Raw genomic sequence first — 16,071 nt, forward strand, 5'->3', positions numbered from 1 at the left:
CAGGGGAAGTTAATGCAAGATATGAAAAATGTAATAGTCAGGTATTGTGATGGAACAATCCTCTGTGTGTGTTGGTGCACAGACAGCGATATATAATACCTGCTGCCATTTACCAACTGGTGTGAACGGCAAGGCAAGTTATTGGGAGCCCCGTCCGCCAGGACTGGGTACCTGGGTTTGAGAACACTACTCGGTTGTAAGGTTTCAGCTGCATAGTTCGGTTGAGTAACTAACATTTTGTCTGTCGTCCTCTTCTGCCTCAGATAAAGCTGCTTTAACTTTAAAGTGCAGGATGTTGGTTACAGATTGGAAGATGTGGAGGTGAGCCGAACCTGGAGTTGGTCAAATTCACCGTTCGCACTGCTGGATGAGTAACATCATCAGAGGAAATATCTCTGACGGCTTCCACTCTTCTCTTCTTCAATATTCCTGGATACACAGACAATACAGCCAGCCGAGTGCCCACTCGATCTTTACACGTATCTGTGAATGATTTGCATTTATTTTCTTGTGTGTGTTTTAGTTTGGACAGCCGGTTTCTATTTGTATCGGGCTGTCTTATACAGTGGAGGGCAGCCAATGTAACGCCACTTTTTAAAAAAGGGAGGGAGAGAGAAAACAGGTAATTATAGACCGGTAAACCTGACATCGATATCGGGTAAAATCATTCAATCAATTATTAAGGATGTCATAGCAGCGCATTTGGAAAGAGGTGACATGATAGGTCCAAGTGAGCATGGATTTGTGAATGGGAAATCATGCTTGGCAAACCTTCTGGAATTTTATTAGGATGTTTCCAGGAGAGTGGACAACGGAGAACCAGTTGGTGTGGTGTATTTGGACTTTCAGAAGGCTTTCGAGAAGGTCCCACGCAAGAGATTAACGTGCAAAGTTTAAGCACATGGGATTTGGGGTAGTGTGCTGACGTGGATTGAGAACTGGTTGGCTGAGAGGAAGCAAAGAGTCGGAGTAAATGTTATTTTCAGAATGTTAGGCACTGACTAGTCGGATACCACAAGATTCTATGCTGGGGCCCCAGCTGTTTACATTGTACATTAATGATTTAGACGAGGGGACTAATTGTAGTATCTCCAAATATGCGGATGTCACGAAGTTGAGTGGCAGTGTGAGCTGCGAGGAGGATTCTTTGAGGCTGGAGAGTGATTGGATAGGTTAGGTGAGTGGGCAAATGCATGGCATATGAAGTATAATGTGGATCAATGTGAGGTTATCCACTTTGGTGGTAAAAACAGAGAGACAGACTATTACCTGAATGGTGACAGATTAAGAAAAGGGGAGGTGCAACGAGAATTGGGTGTCATGGTACATCAGTCATTGAAGGTTGTCATGCAGGACAGCAGGCGATTAAGAAAGCAAGTGGCATGTTGGCCTTCATAGCGAGGAGATTTGAGTACAGGGGCAGGGAAGTGTTGCTACAGTTGTACAGGGCCTTGTTGAGGCCACACCTGGAGTATTGTGTACAGTTTTGGTCTCCTAACTTGAGGAAGGACATTCTTGCCATTGAGGGAGTGCAGCGAAGGTTCACCAGACTGATTCCCGGGATGGCGGGACGGACATATCAAGAAAGACTTGACCAACTGGGCTTGTAATCACTGGAGTTCAGAAGAATGAGAGGGGATCTCATAGAAACGTTTAAAATTCTGATGGGTTTTGAGAAGTTAGATGCAGGAAGAATATTCCCAATGTTGGGGAAGTCCAGAACCAGGGGTCACAGTCAAAGTATAAGGGGTAAGCCACAAAGGACCTTGATGAGGAGAAATTTCTACACCCAAAGAGTGGTGAACCTGTGGAATTCTCTGCCACAGAAAGATGTTGAGGCCAATTCACTTAATATATTCAAAAAGGAGTTAAATATAGTCCTTACTATTAGGGGGGTCAAAGGGTATGGCGAGAAAGCAGGAATGGGGTACTGAAGTTGCATGCTCAGCCATGAACTCATTGAATGGCGGTGCAAGTTCGAAGGGCCGAATGGCCTACTCGTGCATCTATTTTCTATGATTCTATGTTTCTGTGTTTCATCAGCCGATAACCTCAAGTTCCACTGAGTGTGTTGCTTTGCACCCAGTGCGGGAATTAACCGACCAGAACACAAGGGGATAGAACGGTTTTTGGGAGTTCAGGTTAAACACTTACCGTGTTTGTATTTTATCCTGGTAACTATCATCTACCGTGTATCTTTAGTTCTCTTGATGGCGTTTTAATGCACCAGCGTAGGAGTTTCCTGATCTGAACCGAAGGGAGGGAAGGAGCGGTGGTATTTCAACTTAGAGATATTACCTTGCCTGTCTATAATGGGCTCGGGTCCACAAGCAAAGCATTAATTGAGCTCTGGGTTTGCGAAGGAGGTCTTAATTTTTACACGAGTCGGCCTTGCATTGTATGTCTAATCTCCGGGTGTCCTGGTCGTTATTTGTGCCTGAACGAACAGAATTACAACAGATCATTAGTGGTGCAATTCGACACGGAGTGGACAGAATGCAGACGCATTGCATTTGCCGACCGTTATATCACAGACCCAATATTCAGCTCCAGTGAAATAATTGTAACTGAATATCGGGCCCAGCGTATAACAGGCGATGGATGTGATACCGATCGTCCCGTATCCCCCAGCCGTGCCCATTTCTGTCGTCATGCTAATTTAGCTGATTGCTGTTTGTGTGACCTTGCTGTCCACAAGTTGACTTTTGGATTTCCAGACATTACTGTAGTGACTGCAATTTCAAAGATATTTTAACTCTCACGTGTGTAAGCTGCCCTGAGGCCTTGAAAGGCACTGTATAAATTAAAGTGCCAGAAACCGATCTTGGGCTGTCAGACAAAGTCGCATCGCTTCCTGTTAAAGGCAACGCCCAATATTTTGCTCCAGGACAGGAAGTGTAACAGGAGAGCGATGCGACCGCCGGTTTGGCTTCTCCTCCCGTGGCTAATTTCACCACAAGTTATTTATTTTCAGCCAAACCTCCAGAACTAGATGTAATGTGCATTCCAGCGGCCACAATTTAATCTGTTTTAGAAACAAGACGTTACATTAATTTGCGATCCTTTTGGGTTTAATTGAATCTGAATATTCTCATACTAAGATAATTTTAAATTTTAGCCTGGGCGGAGTTCTGGCTGCAGCAGACTATCCGCCAGTCATACACCCCGCAGAAATTTCCTTTCCATTGACAATAATCTAAAAGACAATAAGCCGGGTGTAAAATATCCAACTGGCAATTCACGCCCCATTGAAGTTGGAAAGTACACATGAACCTGTGGCTTATTTAGCAAAATTACCTGAAGCAGAGGAACGTTCAATACATACAAATTTGTTATCCTGTTCCATATTTTACGAATAGTAATTGATAAAATAGCGACACTGGCAATGTTGCCATCAATTGTTTCAGACTCTGCATTATCAGGGAGTGATTTGGGCAGTGGCAGCATTTGGTTTGTGGGTCAGATTTAAGTACATACTGATTAAGATTTAAGTACATATAGATGCAGCAACAGATTTAAATAAAAACAGAAAATGCTGGAAATACTCAGCAGGTCAGGCAGGATCTGTGAAGATCGATACAGAGTTAACGTTTCAGGTCGATGACCCTTCGGTAGATCTGCATTCCCATTTTAGTGTTTTTATTTCAGATTTTCAGCATCCGCAGCGTTCGGCTTTTGTAACAGATTTAAATGTTTGCTCTAAGTCTTTTACATAATGGGGTAGAAAGAAAGACTTGAAAAGTGCAATATAGATCTAAAATTTGCATTGATCACAGCAGTGTTATGTTGTTAGCGAGTTGCAGGGCTGGTTGTAAGATTAGCAAATGCTACACTGAGGAAGAGGAGAGATTGTTTGTGCGAAGCGGATTTGGACACTTGAAGTAACTTTGGGAGATGTGGGCTCACTGTGCACAGAACTGGTACTGCAGAGAAAGGCACAAAATCATATGAGCCTTCTGCGTGGCCTTGTCCCGCAATAACCACTAACAGTAATTAGTTTGTATCACCTATAAGATCAAGTTTAGTGAATCGGTAAAGCATTACAGTGCTTTTTTCTAGGGTTAAAGGTTCAACTAAAGTGCATCAATCACTGTATCCAATCATCAGAGTACATTACTAAATATAATACATTCCTGAACCTTTAAATGATACTAGAGTAGAGACGGAACTTTCCCAGAATATCATCAATTGCCAATGAGAAATGTCTCCAGTAGTTTCACTGCGACTCTTGCTCCTCTCTCTATTGAGCTGGGTTCTTATATTCTGTTGCACGTTCACAATCAAGAAGCTTATTCAATTATCAGGTTCCCAGAATTCACCAGTTCAGATTGGGTATTTCTCCTGGGTGGACTGAAAGTCTCAGAATGCAGCAGTGCCTCAGTGTGTTTCATTCTAGCTGACTGACAATGCTTTAATTAATGCTGTGTAACTCTTCCCAATTCTACTCTTTCTTTCAACAACCTACTGGTGAGGAACTCGCGACTGACAAGCAGGAAACTGCACTGCTCGCCGTGAATGACGATGTTGTCCATCAGAAAAAAAATATATTTTACACACACATTACAATCTTCGAATATATAAACTCAAAACGATAATCGGCCTTGGTTCTCACCACCCAGGCGATGCTTAACTCCTTCCTCTATTATTAAGCTATTCATGTTGAGAGAGAACAGACTGTCTACTAGAGCTTCCTAACATTAAAATTGATCTCGTTTTTGTCTAAAGCTTCCATCTCCTTACCAGAAATCAATACGGACATATCAAATGCACAGTCAGTCCAGTCGAGCCTGAGTATCCCTACTCACTAATATCTGGGGTCTTGTACCAAAATTGAAGAGTTCTGCAACAGCCTAAGCACGCAACAACCTCACATATTGATACGCACAGCTTCGTACCTATCAGCCTTATTCCCAGATACATCCATCCACATTCTTGGGTATGTCATTTCACACCACAAGTGCAAACACACAAGTGATGCGGCACAGTGTGATACAGTCGGGAGGGAGTGACACGGGTAAGCCTCAGCATTGACTCCAGAACCCTTGAAGTCTCATGGCATCAGGTAAAAAATGAGTAAGAAAATCTCCGGCTGATTACCAACTACCGCCTTATTTCAGCTGATGAATTAGTACTAATCCATTTTTAACATGTCCATCACTTAGAGTGGCTCGGTAGCACCAGTACTGGCGAGCTGGCCGAGACCTGAAAGACATAGCTGCCAGACTGGGCTAATGGCAAGAGGTGTAGAAACCAACACGAGAGAAAAAACTACTTGACCTGACCCTCAGCAACCTAATTGTCGCAGATTTATCATTCGTTGGCAGTATTGGTAGCCGTGACAATCATACAGACGTGGAGATAAATTCCCATCTTCTCACTGATGACATTTTCCATCGTATCATGTGGAACTACCATTGTGCTAAATGCGATCCATAGAGAACGAATCTAGCAGCTCACAACTGGACAACAATGAGGTGCATGGGCTGGTAGCAGCAGTATTTTTTTCACCACAATCTATAACACCTTCGACCGGCATATCCCTCACTCTACAGTTACTATCAAGCCAGGAGACCCAACCTGGTTTCAATGAGGCGTGTAGGAGAGCACGCACCAGTTGCAGCAGCAGGCCTACCTCATAATGTGGTGATAAACTGTTCAAGCTAAAACAAAGCACAACACAGCGGAAGGTGCATGCTATAGACAGAACTAACCCGTCCCTTAAACAAGGGATCATAATGATGCTCTGCCTCCTCCAAGTCATGAATTTTGCTGGACAATTAAATAACTAAGTGGAGAAGTTGGGTCCATGAATATCCCAACCCGCAATGATGGTGGAGCCCAGCACGCGTATGCAAAGTCAAGGATGAAGTGTTTGCAACATTCTTCAGCCAGAGGTGTCGAAAAACGATTGATCTCTGCCTCAGCCTGAGCTCCACACCATCACACTTGCCAGCCAATTGATTCACTGAACGCTGTAAGAATACTGGGAAAGGCTACCCTTCCCATGCCAAACTGAAGAATAATCAATTCATACTATTATTAGATGTACTTTAACAATTTCATTCTGCAATTGTTGCGCTTAAAATCATACTTTTGAGCCTGCTACGAAATGCCAAGTGTAACCCAGCTTTTTGAGGTAAGATAGATGAAAACTAATGTCTCATGGTTCTTGTTGAACAAAATTTAAAAAGTCCATTGCAGCATTTCGCATAAATTGCCTGTAAAACAACAAGGCCAGCTTGGTATGTTTCCAGGGACCCCAGAGACCTTGGATTCTATCCTTAAAAAAACCGTAGATTCTAGAATGGTTCCTGCGGATTCGATGGTAGCAAATGTAAGACCACTACTCCAGAAAGGAGGGAGAGAGCAAACAGGGAAATATGGAACAGTTAACCTGAAATCAGTCGTCAGGAAAATGCTGGAATCCATTGTAAAGAAAGTGCTATCGGGGCACTTCGAAAATCCGAACATGGTCAGAGTCAGAATCAACATGGCTTATTATGAGAGGGAAATCGTGGCTGACAACAGTCTTAGTTTTTTTGGGCATGTAACTAGCAGAGCATATAGATGGGAACCAGTGGGTGCAGAATATATGGATTTCCAAAAGGCATTCAATAAGGTGCCAAACAAAAGATTATTACACACGATTAGGGTTCATGGGATTGTTGGTAATGTATTAGCATGGGTAGAGGATTGGAGAATGGACAGAAAACAGAGTATTATAAATGTTTTTTTTCAGCTTGGCAGACTGCAACTAACGGGGTCTAGAAACGGTCAGTGCTGTGGCGTCAGCTATTTACAATCAATATTAAAGACCTTGATAAAAGGGCCATGTTTAATATGTCCACGTTTGCTGACGATACAAAGCAAGGTAGGGCAGTAAGCGGTGGGGAGAAAACGCAGCGTTTGCAAAGGGTTAAAGATAGACAAAGTGAGTGGGCAGTTGGGTGGCAGATGGAATATAATGTTGGGAAATGTGAGGTTATACACATTGGTAGGAATAATAGAAAAACAGAATGCATTTTAAATGGTGAGAAACGTTTAAATGTTGGTGTTAGAGTGATGTGGGTGTCCTCGTGCAAGAAAAACTGAAAGCTAGCATGAGTGTAATCTAAGCAATAAGTCAGACGAATGACATGTTGTCCTTTATTGCAAGGCGTTTAGAGTATATGAGCAAGGAAGTCTTGCTGCAATTGTACAGGGCATTGGTTGGACCACACCTGGATTACATTGTACAGGTTTGGACTCCTTTTCTAAAGAAGAATAAAGTTGCCGTTGAAGCAGTACAACGAATGTTCACAAGTTTGATTCCTGCGATGAGCGGGATGCCTTACAATTAGAGATTGTGTAGAATGGGGCTATACTATCTGCAGCTTAGAATAATGAGAGATGATCTCATTGAGACATGGACGATTCTGAAGGGGATTCCCAGGGATGCTGCGAGGTTTCTTCGCCTGCCTGCAGTGTCGAGACCGAGGGTGCACAATCTCCGAATAATGGGTAGGCAATTTAATACAGAGATGAGGAGGAATTTCTTCACTCGGAATGTTATGTATATTTGGAATTCTCTACCCGAGAGGGATGCCGAATATATTCAAGTTTGAGATTGATAGATTTTTAGAGTCTAGAGGAATTAAGATATGATGATCGGACGGGAAAGTCGATTTGAGGGCGATGGTCAGCCATAATCTCACTAATGGCGGAGCAGTCTCGTGGGGCTGTATCGCTTATCATGCTCTTATTTCTTATGTTGTTATGTTCTTTTGATAAAGGTTACAGGCTAAGTCGTAGCGAAGCTATAACAAATATCAAAACTGTTCAGTTTACAGGTGAGATAAATGACAGATAACGACATTTTATCTCATATGCATTAGAAACTGTTAGTGGGTGAAACACAAACGGTGTCCGGGGAACGAAAGTGTCATGAGGGTCTTGGCTTGAAAGGCGCAGGTAGGTTCAGTGAGTAGGTGGCATCCCCCATAATGGTGCAATTAAATTTGGAATACTTCCATGATTGCCTCAACTGGTCTACATTAACTTTTCTGAGAAAAAGTGATATAACAGGGGTCTCTTAGTTCTAAATGTTGTATAGATATTGGGCTGAAAAGCTTGGGTCTGTCCACAGATGGGCCAACGAGGGACGGGCTGGAGGATGGAAGAAATGGGTGACACTGAACATATGCAGAGGTTAAAGGACTCATGCACCGGGGTGGATGAGAAAGACTTCATAGAGTTAATGCGGGATGGTTTCTTGCAACAATACATTGAGGCACCAACCAGGGAGCAGATTATTTTAATCTGGTAATTTGTATAGAGTCTGGATTAATTAATGATCTACTCGTGAAAGATCCTCTTGGGAAGAGTGACCATACCCTGGTCGAATTTCAAATAATTTTGAGGGTGAGAAAGCTAGGTCTTAAATTAGTGTCCTGAGCTTAAATAAAGGTAATTAGAAAGATATGAAGGCAGAGTTGGTTGAAGTGGACAGGGAAAATATACTAAACGATAAGACAGTAGAAGCTCATTTGGAAACATTTAAGGTGATATTTCATAACTCTCTGCAAAGATTAATTCCAGTAAGAAAAAAAGATGCTTAGTGAAGGATGAACCATTCCTGCCTAACTAAGGAAATAAAGGTTGGTATCAAATTGAAAACAAAGGCATACAATGCTGCGAAGGGCAGTGGAAGGACAGAGGATTGCAAAATCTTTCGGAACCAGCGAAGGACGTCTAAAAAATGAGAAAGACAGAGAAGATAGCTTATCAGAGTAAACAAGCTAGAAATATAAAACAGAAAACAAGAAATTCTACAGCTTTATAAAAAGGAAGCGAGTAGCTAAAGCAACATTTGGTCCATTAGAGGTAAGAGTGGAGAATTAATAAAGGGCAACAGGAAAATAGCGGAAGCTTTGAACAAATATGTAGTATCTGTCTTCATGGTAGAGGACACTAAAAGATCGTAATAAAGGATAACTAAGACGTTTTTGGGGTGGCGGGGGGATGGTGTGCGAGTTCAAACAATCATCGTCATGAGAGATAAAGTGCTCGGCAAACTAGTGGGATTAATTGAGGTCAAGTCCCATGAACAATATGGCCTGCATCCTAGGTTCTTGAGAGCGATGGCTGCAAAGGTAGTGAAAGCTTTGTTTGTGATCGACCAAAATTCTCTGAATTCTGCAGAAGTCACAGCGGACTGCAAAACGGCAAAAGTAACATACCTATTTAATAGAACAGGGGGACAGAAAGCACGAAAATATACACCAGTTAACCGAACATATGTCATTGGTAAAATGCTGGAGTCGTCATTAAAGAAGTAGCAACAGGACAGTTAGTATATCATAATGCAGATAAAAAGAGTCAGCGTGGTTTTATGAAAGGGAAATCATGTTTGACAAATTTGCTGGAGTTCTTTGAGGATGTAACAAGCAGAATGGATAGAGGTGAACCAGTTGTTGTTGTGAATGTGAATTTCCAGCACGCATTCGGTAAGGTACCTCACAAAAGTTTACTGCACACGATAAGGGCGCAGAGTATTGGGGTTATGATATTAGCGTGGATAGAGGATTGGCTAACCAACAGACAATAGCTAGTCAGGATAAATGGGTCATTTTCAGGTTGGCAAACTGCAACTAACAGGGATCAATGCTGTGGCATCAAATATTTACAATTTATTTTACTGAGTTGGATGACGGGACTGAGTGTAACCTCGTGCAATTTGCTGATGATACAAAGATAGATGGAAAGCAAGTTGTGAGGAGGAGGCAAATAATCTACAAAGGGTTCTAGATACGTTCAGAAATGGGCAACATTTTGGCAGCTGAAGTATACTGTGGGAAACTGTTATGTTCTCCACATTGGTAGGAAAAATAAAAAAATAAAATTATTATTTAAATGTGGAGCGATTAGAAAATGCTGTAGTACGGAGGGATCTGGGGGTTTTCTACATGAAACACAAAAAGCTAGCATGCACGTACAGCAGGTAAGCAGGTAGGCACATCGAATGTTGGCCTTTATTGCAAGGGGGAAGGAGTTTAAATGTAAGGAAGTCCTCCTCGAAATGTACAAGGTGTTGGTATGACAACAGCTTGAATACTGCGTACAGTTTTCGTCTCCTTATTTAAGGAAGGATATATTTGCATTGGATGCAGTTCAGAGCAGGTTCACGCCGTTGATTCGTGAGATGAAGGGCTTGTCGTATGAAAAAAGGTTGAGCAGGTTGGACATATATTCATTGGAATTTAGAAGAATGAGTGGTGATCTTATTGAAACATATAATATTCTGAGGGGATTTGACAGGATAGATGCAGAGAGGATCTTCCCCTCATGGGAGAATTGAACATAGGGGACATCGTTTCAGAATAAGGGCTCGCCCATTTCACAGAAATGTGGAGGAATTTACTCTCTCACAAGGTCATGAATCTTTGGACTTCTGTATCCCAGAGAGTTGTGGAGGCTGAGTCTTTGAATATATTCAAGGCAAAGATAAATAGATTTTAAATGATAAGCAAGTTAAGGGTAATGGGGAGCGGGTGGGGAAAGGGTTATTGGATGTCGGAGCAGGCTCGAGCGGCCAAATGAGCTACTCCTGCTCCCATTTCTCATGTTCTTATGTTCTGATGTTTTTACGTTGTTCGCAGAGATCGAAAACTTTCCACAATAGCACAACGGATAATAGTTGATTGTGCCCAGTTAGTTACTGCTCGGGTGCTGTAATGTCTTGCTTACACTGAAGAAAGTATAGTCAATGTCAACAATAAAGGTCAAGTCGAATCTTTCGGAACTTAAGTGTGAAGAGGGTTATTGGCACATACCCAGAAAATCACCACCACGTGATATCACGACATTTAAAATGCAACAGAAAATACGTGTCCTACAACATTTCGGCTGATTAGGGTCCAGGACTACCCACGTCTCTAGACAAGCTATTCGATTAAAGCCAAAAGACAGTCATCTAATTGAACAAATGAGAACTAGACCAGGTATGACATTCCTACATAAAGCAAGCTGAATTAAATCTGGCAGATTTCCGCCCATTTAGCCTATTCTCAAGCATCAGCAACGTGATATCAGGTTTCCTCGACATTGCTCGCAAGCGGCACTTGCTCAACAATAACCTGCTCATCGATGTTCAGCTGTGGTTCTGCCCGCACTAGTAGGCTCCAAATATCATTAAAGCCTTGGTTCAAACATCGACAAAAGAGCTAAATTTGAGAGAAAAGATTAGATTGGCTGCCCATAACTTCAAAGCAAGAGTTGAGCCATGGCATCAAGACAATCAATTAACACTGAAATCAAAGGTTAACAGTGGGAAAACCTACAATGGCTGGAGTCACAAATAGCACAAAGGCAGATGGTTGTAGTTGTGGGAGGGCAATCATTTCAGCCGCAGGACATCGATGCAGGCATTCCTCAGGCCCGTGTCCTAGGCTCAAAATTCTTCAGCAGCTTCACCAATTATCTTCCTTCCACCATTAAGTGATAAATGAGGATGTTCCCTGATGAATGCACAGTGTTAAGTTCATTTTGAAATGCCTCAGATAATGAAGCACGAACACCCGCATATAAAAATCCTGGACAACATCCAGGTTTGGGCTGATAATTTGTATGTAACATTCGCATCACACATGTGCCAGTCAATGATTAGATCCAACAAGCGAGAGTCTAATCACTGCCCCTTGAAATTCAACTGTTTAACCATAACCGAATCCCGTACAATCAACAACCTGTCTGTCAGCATGTACCAGAAACTTAATTGGGCCTGCTACATAAATACTATTGAGCTGGACTTATGCTGGATATTCTACCTTGAGTAACTCATATCCTGACTCCCCAAAGCCTATACACGGATCAACCTGCAGTGTGATGGAGCACTCTTAAATTGCCTGGATGAGTATAGCTCCAATAACAACAAGAAGCTCGACCCCATCGATGACAAAGCAACCCGCTTCATTGGTGCTCAATCCACCATCTTAAACATCCACTGCCTCCACCACCAGTGCAATGTGGTTGCAGTTGGCACCATCTACAATACGCATTGCAGCAACTAATCAACGCTTCTACGACGGCACCTCCCAAAACCCCGACCTCTGCTACCACCTCCAAATTCGCTTAAATGGACACATAATCGCTACTTGGAAATATATCGCCATTCATTGCTCGAAAATGGACTACTATCGTGGAAATCGCGAGGTACCAACACTGGGAGTGCCTTCACCATACGCACTGCCACAGTTCAAGAAGGCAACTCAACACTGCCTTCTCAAACACCGATGCCTTAATCCAAGCTGCCGGCATTGCGAGACATCAGGGAGGGAGAATGTTACCTGGATCTTTTTCTCCTGGAGGCAGCCACACCCTCTAAATTAATACTTTTGAATTGACACTTGGTCAGGGACAGGAGTGTATCACTGCGAGTGAAGCAAATTGTGGAATCCAGGAGGTAGTATTGCTGGTGATTCGGTCTTTGAACTTGTCCAATCGATTTGAGGTTCTTGCAACCTTTGAGGATAAGAGTGCAGATTGCGGGGTGGACGAGCAGACTGAGAATGGCACCACAGTGCAGAAAGCCATTCAATTGTAGAGAGTAAAGAGGCAGGTGGGTGAAGAAGGGGACATGATAGTTCGGAGATAGATAGGATTCTCTGCGGTCAGGAGCGTGCCATACGAAGGCTGTGTTCCCTACCTGATATCAGGGTAAAGGACATCTCTGCAAGACTGGAGAAAAACTTGGAGTGGGAGGGGGAGGATCCAGTTGTCGTGGTACACGTCGGTACCAATGACATAGGTAGGACTAAGAAAGAGGTACTGCAAAGAGAGTTTGCAAAGCTCGGGATTAAATTGAAAAGCAGAATCACAATGGTAATAATATTTGTATTCATAACTGGACCAGGAGCAAAATGGCATAGGGTAAATACAATTAGGGAGATTAACGCGTGGCTCTGAGGTTGGTGTGGGAGAAGTAGGATATGATTCGTGGGGCACTGGCACCAATACTCGGGAAAGAGAGAGCTGCTCCTTGGCAACGGACTACAACTGAACTATGCTGGGACAAAAGTTCAAGAGAACCGACTACCTAGGGAGGTATATAGGGTTTTAAACTGAATAAGGAGGGAGGGAGTTTGGCTCTTCGCCGTAGAGAGCAATCTGGAATGCTAAAGAGAAAAGAAAAGGAAGCAATGCAGGAAGGTGATTCCGGTAACGATAACCAGATTATATCTGGAATGGGCAGAGCAGACAAGCAAAAGATTGCACTAGCAAGTAGGCTCCAGGTAAGAAAAAATAGCGATAAGACATATAGGGCGATAGTAAAGAAATAATGTTAAGATGTCTAATAATGTTAAAAAGCCAAAGAAAAAAGAATTGTATCTCAATGCACGAAACATCTGTGATAAGGTAAACTAATTAATAGCGCAAATAGATGTACAAAGACACGATATAGTTGAAATTATGGAGACATGGTTACCGAGTGACCAGGGTAGGGAATTGAATATCCAAGAATTTCTATATTTAGGAAGGACAGGCAAAAATGAAGAAGGGGTGTTGTGGCAATGTTAGGAAAGGAGCAAATCAGAGCAATAGAGAGAAAGGACATTGGCTCAGAAAATCAAGATATAGAATCAGTCTGGATGGAGCTAAGTTGCACCAACAGGCAGAGACCATTGGTGGGAGTTGCCTATCGGCCTCTAAACTGTAGGCGCAGTGTAGGGGATGGCAAAAGACAGGGAATTAGAGATGCATGTAGCAAGGCTAATAAAGTAATCGCAGGTGACTGTAATCTACATACAGACTGGCGAAAACACATTAGAAATATTACTGTGGCAGATTGATTCGTGGAATTTGTACAAGCTGGTTTTTTAGTTCAACATGTTGAGGAGCGTAATAGGGAACAGGCTATCCTAGATTGGGTAATGTGTAATAGGAAGGGGTTAATTAACACTCCTGTTGTGCGGGGTCCTTTTGTAAGGAGTAACCTTAACATGATTGAATTCATAATTAAGATGGGAAGTGAGGTAGTCCAATCCGAAACTAGGGTCCTCACTCTAATAAATGAAATTACGGAGGAATGAGGAACGAATTGGCTATGATCGATTGGGGATATTCGTTACAAGGCATGGCAGTGGATTGGCAACGACTAATATGTAAGGAACAAAAACATGAATTGCAAAAGTTATATATTCCTTTCTGGCGTAAAAACACAAAAGGAAAAGTGGCCAAAACATGGCTAACAAAAGAAATTGAGGATAGTATTAGATCCGAAGAGGAATTATACAAAGTAGCCAGAAAAAGTAACAAGCCTGAGGATTGCGAGAAGTTTACAATTCAGCACAAAAGGACCAAGAGATTGATTAAGGGGGATACATAGAGTATGAGAGTAAGCTTGCCAGGAACATAAAACCCGATTACAAAAGTTTCTACAAGTATGTAAAAAGAAAAACGATTAGTGAAGACAAATGTAGGTCCTCTACAGACAGAAACGGGAGAATTTGTAATTCGGTAGAAGGAAATGGCAGAATAATTAAATAAATACTTCATTTCTGTCTTCAATGAAAAGGGCACAAATAATGTCCCAGAAGTGCTAGGGAACCAGGGGTCGAGTGAGCAAGAGGAATTGAAAGAAATGATAATTAGTAAGAAAATAATGCTGGAGGAATTAATGGGACTGAACACATGTAAACCCCAGGGCCTCATGACCTGCATGCCAGAGTACTAAAAGAGCTAGCCATTGAAATATTGGAGGCATTGATTGTCATCTTCCAAAATTCTATAGTTTGTGGAACAGTTTCTGCAGATTGTAGGGTGGTAAATGTAACCCTGATATTTAAAAAAGGAGGGAGAGAGAAAACAGGGAACTACAGACCGGTTAGCCTGACATGAGTAGTCGGGAAAATGAGGGAGCCTATTATAAAGGATGTGATAACGACACATTTAGATAATATCAACTGGATTAAACATGGTCAACGTAGATTTATGAAAGGAATATCACTTTTGACAAACCTACTGGAGATTTTTGAGGATGCAACTGATAAAATAGATAAGGGAGAACCAGTTGGTGTGTTGTATTTGGATTGTCTGAAGGCCGTTGATGAAGTCCGACATAAGAGGTTACTGTGCAAAATTAAAGCACATTGTATTGTGGGTAATGAATTGAAAATTGGTTAACTGACAGGAAACAGAGCGTAGGAATAAACGCAACTTTTTCGGGCTGTGGCTAGTTGGGTACCACAGGGATCAGTGCTTGGGCCCCAGCTTTTCATAATATATAAAAATGTTTTGGATGAGGGAACCAAATGTAATTTTTCCCAGTTTGCTGACAACATAAAACTAGGTGGGATTGTGAGTTGTGAGGATGATGCAAAGACGCTGCAAGGCGATTAAGATAGGTTGAGTGAGTGGGCAAACACACGGCAGATGCAGTATACTGTGGATAAATGTGAGGTTATCCACTTTGGTAGTAAAAACATCAGGACAATTTATCATTTAAAGGGTGATGGCTTGGAAAGCAACGATGTACAGAGGAACCTGGGTGTCCTTGTACACCAGTCATTGAAAGAAAACATGCAGGTCCAGCAAGCAGTTAGGAAGGCAAATGGCTTGTTGTTATTGCAAAAGGATTTGAGTACAGGAGCAAGGAAGTCTTACTACAGTAATACATGGCCTTGGTGAGGCCGCACCTGGAGCATTGTGTGCAGTTTTGGTCGCCTTAACTGAGAAAGGTATACGTGTCATAGAGGGAGTGCAGCGAAGTTTCACCAGACTGATTCGTGGGATGGCAGGATTATCGTATGAGGAGAGATTGAGTCGACGAGGCCTGTATTCACTAGAGTTTAGATTACTAAGAAGGGATCTCATTAAAACGTATAAAATCCTGACGGGGTTGGATAGATTGGATGCGAGCAGGATGTTTACCATGGCTGGGAATTCTAAAACAATGGGTTACAGTCTCAGGATATGGGGTAGGAAATTTAGGACCAAGATGAGGAGAATTTCTATCACTCAGAGGGTGGTGAACTTGCGGAATTCCCAACCACAGAAGGCTGTGGAGGCCAAGTCACTGAATATATTTAAGAGGGA

The sequence above is a fragment of the Pristiophorus japonicus genome, unplaced genomic scaffold (assembly GCF_044704955.1).
Source record: "Pristiophorus japonicus isolate sPriJap1 unplaced genomic scaffold, sPriJap1.hap1 HAP1_SCAFFOLD_30, whole genome shotgun sequence".
Taxonomy (NCBI): domain Eukaryota; kingdom Metazoa; phylum Chordata; class Chondrichthyes; family Pristiophoridae; genus Pristiophorus; species Pristiophorus japonicus.